Raw genomic sequence first — 8,208 nt, 5'->3', positions numbered from 1 at the left:
AACCCTGAATCTCCTAACATGAGATTTTAGGTCCTACTACATTATTAGTTTCCAGAATTCTAGAACAATCTTCCAAATTACCACAGGTAACAAACACACTCAGTAGTTCTAACATTCAATAATGATTAAGAATTTAAATGGTTTTTTATGTTTTAGAATGGAAGGGAGAGGCAAAGATAGGGAAAGGTAGTGAACATTAACATAATCAGACATTATACTAATCACTAATAAGGCCTATTTTTGCTCAGTATTAATTCAAAAATCACATAATATTAATCCAGTTTTTTAAAAAATTATTTTCAATATAGCTGAATGCTGAGCACATTTTACAAACAAAACATTGGAGGCTGGGGTGCCTGGGTGGCTCAGTCAGTTGAGCATCTGACTCTCGGTTTTAGTTCAGAGTGTGATCTCAGGGTTGTGAGATCGAGCTCTGTGTTGGGCTCTGCGCTCAGTGGGGAGTCTGCTTAAGATTCTCTCTCTCCCTCTCCCCATCCCCACCCTGCCAGTCTCTTTCTCTCTCTCTCTCAAAAAACAAACAAAACATTCAGCTGGGGAAGTCCTGAAAGCATGATCAAGCTAAAGGAAAGCCTGTCCCCCTCCTCCTGCAGAACCAGCTTGAGGATCCTGTGGAGTGGAAAAAAAAAAAAAAAAATACTAGGAAAAACTCCAGATACTCAGCTAAGTTTTCAAAAGGATTTTCATATGTTAAAGAATACCGACAGGATACAGGAGGCCTTGCCATTTGACCTCTAGCAAAGTATTAACATTAAGGGGTTAAGACAGTGGGAGCTCCCTGGAGAAACGTCACACATATCCCACCCAGGAATTGGGGGTGGTTAGGTTGCAGGGTGTCAGCTTGTACTTTGTCCTCAGCTAGGCTTCCACTCCCTCATCAAAAGGAATATTAAAGAAATGCCATTTATAACTCATGAGTTCAGTGGTACTCCTGCATGTATGAAATCTCGTTTAACCTATTGTTAAATCAATGATGTTATGAAAGACATCAACAAGACAGTTATTAGTAAACATAAGATCCTATATCAACCAAAAATCTATGAGTTCTGTGGCCAGAATTCTAGCACAGATTCATTGATGAAGAAACAAAAAATACCAAAGGTTATTATTTTACAGTGGAAGCTGACATAAAGGAATCCACAGCTTTGAAAGTTGACTCGAGGTTCTATGTGATACTGAATATTCTACAACATTGCCAGAGGCTATCAGAGATCTGAGGGGGAGGCTTTACCCATTATGTTATAACCTAAGGCCCTTGTGAGCTTTTGAATGGGCCAACAGTAGGGTTTAGGTTGAGAGGCTATTCCTGCAATTTCTTTACATAAATAATCTCCTTAGCTTTTAATTTTTTCTTGTTTCTTCTAAAAATAGAACATTTTGTGATAAAATGTATGTACTTAAAATTTTACTTTATTTCAGCAAATATTTAACCACCTACCATATAACACTATGTGCTAGGTACATAATGCAACTAAAAAATGTTCATGTCTAGTGTTTGTGTTTAATAAACAATGCTGCAGACCCCATACGGTAGCTACAGATGTAGTAATGGAAGAAGGTCGAGAAAATAAGGTCAAGGATACTCAGGCCTTTTGGAATTAAAGGTCATTAGTGTCTAAATTCCATCAATGGCATTTCAAGTCTACAGGCAAACTTCCTAGAAGTTGGAACTGGAGACAGTTTACTCATCTGATTATTCTACTTTCCCATCTGACATTAGGGTTGAACTTATGTGAAATGCATTCTGTATAAACCAGTTTATAAACATCAGTCTATAATGAAATTGTACTAGACGTGTCTTGAGATGGAAAAAATAATGTGTATGAGCAGGTTGATAGTGGTAGTGGGCATGGAAAATGGGTGCTTGGATTATAAGAATTTAGCCATGTTTCTCCTCTGCACGTGGGGACACTGGTCTATGTCTGCACCCTCTATTTGGCAGTTTCATCCCTATAACAGAGAAAAAAAGTGTCTCACCAGGCCCTGTGGCCTGGTTAACACTGTCACTGTGATGATGATACAGTACATTAGGGACACTGCAAAAAAAATGTAACATTGACCTAATCAGGTGCCAAGAGAGTCCAACAACCAACTGCTGTGCTCACAATCTAGATCCCTATATTATGTGTCCTGAATGAAAAAGATCATTGGCCAGATGAGGAGAATTGGACTGCAGAAAGACTGAACCTTACTTAGTAGAAAAGTCAGCAAAATTTTCTGAAGAAAGAAACACAGCTAATTTCAGAAACAGGGAAGACCTTAAAATACTATTTAGAATTTTGTTTTAGTCACGTTTGGGAGTGCTTGCTGAGTTTATGATTTTTTTCCTTTTCTAAGGACAGCTTTATCTCTCTTTGGCAGTGGGGCCACCTAGAGTGGGGCCTCTAGCAGCTGCACCTACATCATGGGACTCCAGACTAGCGATTACAACAGATGAGCCAGAGCGGTACCAAATCCAGGCAGGGATCATTTGAGATCCATCCCAGAGGTCTGAGCAAGAACAGAAATGCTGACAGTGGCATACCTCTATAGAGAGGTCCGCAAACTCTGAGATTTTGTTCTAGAGTAATGCTGGTCTAATCCCAAGAGTGCATCCTAGTCACCCTGACCACAAATGGGCATTTGTACATGTTCTTCACCAAGCAGATAAGCAACACACAGAAGCTTATAAGAGGAAAACATGCAAAAGGAGAAGAAATAGAAAGCTAGATTTACTGCTGCAGCTAAAATTCCAGGAAACTTGTAGTTCTAATATGCTGCCAAAATTCCTAAGTTTCAGTTTACTTGAAAATTTTCTTTATCTAGAAAGTGACTTGTGAACACATACTTTGTTTTGCCTCAATAAAGCTTTGATATAGTCCTAGATAGCCAAACCTCCCCATATCCACAAACTTTCTGGACACAGAGAGTCAGCTCTCTACCATGTACTTGAAAGTATAATCTGGGAGCCAATGGACAAAATAAAGTTGGCAAGAAAGAAGAGGCATCTACCATCTCCACTTAGGAGTCCACAACCTTTCAAGAGAAAAGCTTACCTTTGCCAATAGCCACTCCCATATATACACCATCAATGCCTGACCTTCTCACCCTTCATCATAATTTCCTGGCAAAACCTCAATCTTGGTTAAACCTGTTTTAAGAGATGAACATTGGTAAAAAATACACATGAACAAAATAACTAGTCTCACTTTAAATGAATGCCACTGCCTGTCTTCAAGCCTTGGTCCTGCCTGGCAACTGCACTGCATTCCCCTCATCTATTCACTCTTTCACCGGATTGGATGATTAAATTACTTAGCCACATCTTCCTGCTTCTCAGGCTCTAACATCTCTCCTCTTTCACTCTCAGCAGGAGACCTTGGTTCCCACTTGACTGTGAAAAAGGAAGCAATTAGAAAAGTGTTTTCACAAGCTTTCACAACCTGAGCAACCAACCAGGTTTCAGTGCCCCCATATACTCTTTCTTCCTATTAGTATGAATGAACAGCATTCCTATATAAAGCCAGTATTCACATCTGTGTATGTGAACCTTGTCTCCCCCTTCTCCTGTTCATGAACATACACTGTCAAATGCCTGCCCCCATCTGCATTTTCTTTAAAATTATAGCTCATAAGGACAGCTTTTTAAGTGAAATGGGAGGATTTCTAGTGACTGAGAGTTGAGAAGGACTGTGATCCAGATAACTTTGGACCCCCACAACAAACTCTAAGGAAAACAATGGCTTAGTACCCATGTGAAAATCCCTAGGATTCTCTGCTCCCATGCCCACTCTGTCTCTGTTCTTTTCTTTTTTCTCTTCTTTTCTTTTTTTGTCCTTGTTCTTAACTAACAATTAAAACTGCAAAATCATAACAGATGAAAAGATAAAGATGGTGTATACACACACACAGACACACACAGACATACACAGGAATATTATGCTGCCATAAAAAATGAAATCTTGCCATTTGCAATGACGTGGATGGAACTAGAGAGTATTATGCTAAGCTAAATAAGTCAATCAGAGAAAAGACACAAGTATCATATGATCTCACTGATAAGAGGAATTTGAGAAACAAGACAGAGGATCATAGGAGAGGGGAGGGAAAAATGAAACAAGATGAAACCAGAGAGGGAGACAAACCATAGGAGACTCTTAATCTCAGGAAACAAACTGAGGGTTGCTGGAGTGGAAGGGGGTGGGAGGGATGGGGTGGCTGGATGATGGACATTGGGGAGGGTATGTGCTATGGTGAGTGCTGTGAATTGTGTAAGACTGATGAATCAACACTTGTACCCCTGAAACAAAAAATACATTATATGTTAATAAAAAATTAAAAAATAATAATAAATAAAGAAGTGAAAAAAACCCCAAAAACAAAAAATAAAATCTGCAAAATCATAGATACCTCGGGGTGTCTGGGTGGCTCAGTCAGTTAATCATCTGACTCTTGGTTGTGGCTCAGGTCATGATCTCAGGGTCATGAGATCAAGCCCTGAGATGGGCTCTGTGCTCAGTGCAGAGTCTGCTTGAATTCTCTTGCTCTCCTTCTGTCCCTCCCCTGGCTCATGCACATATTCTCTCAAATAAATAAGATCTTAAAAAAAATCATAGATACCTCTAAGGTTCCATTCGCAGAGACTGAAGAAATGTATAGGCTGGTGGGAGGTTATGCCTCCTGTCCCACAAAATATTGTTTACTGTCAATAAATAATTAGTACTGACAATTTATTTATCAAACACTTCTGAGACTCAACTCTTGCTGTTTTTTAAAAATTATTTTTTTAAGATTTTATTTATTCATTGAAAGAGAGCAGTGAGAGGGAGAAGCAGACTCCCTGCTGAGCAGGGAGCCCAATGTGGGACTCGATCCCAGGACTCGGATCATGACCCGAGCTGAAGTCAGACACCCAGCTGACTGAGCCATCCAGGCACCCCTAAAAATTATTCTTAACTGAAGTACAACTTTTAGTTTTCTTTCAGCCTTGTTGTGTAAGAGGTGAATTCTTTCTGAGGAGATCTTTATTCCATGAACATTTAACTGGATATAGAATTTGAGGTTTACTATTTATTTTGTCTCAGCCCTTTGACAAAATTATTCAGTTGTTTATGACATTCTTTGGCTAACTGTTGAACCTTAGTTGATAACTTATCTTTTCTGTTTTTTTGTTTTTTAGTATTTCCCTCTCTCCACTCTCCTTCTCTCTCATGTTTTGAAAGCTCACTGCAAAAAAAGTTAGTTGTTGGATTTTTGTTTTGAACTCTGCACAGGACACATTCTCTCTCTCTCTTTTTAATCTGCGGGCTCATATCTTCAACTCTGGAAAATTTTCATCCATCTTATTTTTGAAAATTCCTCTTATTTATTCTTTTTCTTTTCCATATTATAAAATGCCTATTAGATATGTGCTGGACACCTCATTCTGTCTTTCATGTCTTTTAACTTGTCTTTAATATTTTTCCATCTTGTTCTCTCTTTGCACTAAATTTTATATAATTTCATCAGTTATATTTCTGGTTTATTAATTTTTTCCTCAGCTGTGCTAATCTGCTATAAAACTTATCCATTAAATTTTTTTTGAAAAAAATTTTTATTAACATATAATGTATTTTTTGTTTCAGGGGGTACAGGTCTGTGATTCATCAGTCTTACACAATTCACAGCGCTCATCATAGCACATACCCTCCCCAATGTCCATCACCCAGCCACCCCATCCCTCCCACCCCTCTCCACTCCAGCAACCCTCAGTTTGTTTCCTGAGATTAAGAGTCTCCTATGGTTTATCTCCCTCTCTGGTTTCATTTTGTTTCATTTTTCCCTCCCTTCTCCTATGATCCTCTGCCTTGTTTCTCAAATTCCTCTTATCAGTGAGATCATATGATACTCGCGTCTTTCTCCGACTGACTTATTTCACTTAGCATAATACCCTGTAGTTCCATCTACATTGTTGCAAATGGCAAGATTTAAAATTTTTGATGGCTGCATAATATTCCATTGTATATATATACCACATCCTCTTTATCCATTCATCTGTTGATGGACATCTAGGCTCTTTCCATAGTTTGGCTATTGTGGACATTGCTGCTATAAACATTGGGGTGCATATGCCCCTTCGGATCACTACATTTGTATCCTTGGGGTAAATACCCAGTAGTGCAATTGCTGGGTCGTAGGGTAGCTCTATTTTCAACTTTTTGAGAAACCTCCATACTGTTTATCCACTAAATTTCTAATCTTAACTATTATTAGTCCCTTTAAATATCTATGAGCTCTAGGGGGGGCGGAGCAAGATGGCGGAGGAGTAGGAGACCTGGATTTCGTCTGGTCTCAGGAATTCAGCTGGATAGGGATCAAACCATTCTGAACACCTACAAACTCAACAGGAGATCGAAGAAAAGAAGAGCAACAACTCTCTCATCAGAAAAGCGACCACTTTCTGGAAGGTAGGACATGCGGAGAAGTGAATCCGAGGCGATATTCGGGAGGATAGACGGCGGGGGAGGGGCCTCCGGCGGCCGCTTCTGGCAAGTGATAGAGCCACGGAGCACAAAATCGGAACTTTTAAAAGTCTGGTCCGCTGAGGGACGTCACTCTGGTGGCTAAGTGGGGGGTGGAACCCTCCGGGACAGGGTGGTCTCAGGACCCACGGGTCACAGAAAGACCGGGGGTGCCTGAGTGTGGCAGAGCTCCCAGGTATCGGAGCAGGGAAGCCGGCTGCAGAGGCGGAGCCCAGGCGCGGGCTCTCAGCTCGGGGTTGCCATAAACCGTGATCCGCGGCCCAGTCGGGCCACTGCTCCTCCAGCAGGGACCCAACAAGCGGCAGACCCGGGGAGACTCACCTTCCTCCCCTGGGAGGAGCTCCACGGGAGTGCACCGCAGGGATCTGCTGGGTTTGGAGACTCCACCCGGTGTCAGGTGCCAGAGATAGAAACGCGCGGACACAGGCCGGGTGAGCACGGAGTGCGGCTGGAGACCGGGGAGACGGGAGTGACTGACGGCTTTTCTCTGGGGGCTCACTGAGAAGCGGGGCCCCAAGTTCTCGGCTCCTCCGCGGCGGAGATTGGGAGGCCGCCATTTTCACTCTCCGCCTCCAAAGCTGTACGGAAAGCTCGCAGGGAACAAAAGCCCCGGAGAGCAAACCCGAGCAGATTACTTAGCTGGGAGGGGGCAGGGGCGGGGCAGTTCTGCCTCCGGCAAAGACATTTGGAAACCACGGCAACAGGCCCCTCCCCAGAAGATCAGCGAGAACAGCCAGCCAAGACTAAGTTTACCCATCAATGAGAACGGCAGAACTCCAGCTCTAGGGGACTACTGCACATAGAATTCATGGCTTTTTTACCATGATTCTGTAGTCTTTCAAAGTTAATTTTTTTTTAACTGTCTTTTTTTCTTTTTGAATTTTTCTTTTTCCCTTTTTCAGCCAACATCTTATCAATCCCTTTTTTTAGAAAAAAAAAACTTTTATTTTTCATTTTTAGAGTCATGTTCTATCCCTTCATAGTAGTTACCCATATTTTTGGCTTATATATATAAGTTGTTCTCTCTTTAAAATTTTGAGATAGTTTCTTCTAACAGATCAAAATATACCCTAAATCTCTAGTATATGGTGTTTTCTATTCCCCTGCCTGATCACATCCTCTCCCTTTTTTTTTTCTTTTTTTAAATCATCTTCTTTCTTTTTTCAAACAACTTCTTATCAATTCCTTTTGTAAAATTTTTTATAATTTCCATCTTTACAGTCATATTCCATCTCTTCATCAGATCAACCCTATTTTTGTAAATATATAAGTTTTTCTTTCTTTAAAATTTTGGGAGGCACTTTCTTCTAAAAGACCAAAATACACCCCAAATCTAGTGTGTGGCACTGATCTATATACCAGCCTGATCATATTTGATCACATTCTGGTTTTTCTGTTGTTGTTGTTTTGTTTGTTTTTGTTTTTATCTTTATCTTTTTCTTTTTTTTCTTTTTCTTTTTTCTCTCTTTCCCTTTCTTTTCCCACTGCTTCAGGTTTTTTCTGATTTGTTTAGAGTATATTTTCTGGGGACGTTGTTACTCTGCTAGCATTTTGTTCTCTCATTAATCTATTCTCCTCTGCACAAAATGACAAGACGGAAAAAATCACCTCAACAAAAAGAACAAGAGGTAGTACCGACTGCGAGGGACCTACTCAATACGGACATTAGTACGATGTCAGATCTAGAGTT

The sequence above is a fragment of the Neomonachus schauinslandi genome, chromosome 15, assembly GCF_002201575.2.
Source record: "Neomonachus schauinslandi chromosome 15, ASM220157v2, whole genome shotgun sequence".
NCBI lineage: Eukaryota > Metazoa > Chordata > Mammalia > Carnivora > Phocidae > Neomonachus > Neomonachus schauinslandi.
This window is presented reverse-complemented; position numbering follows the sequence as displayed.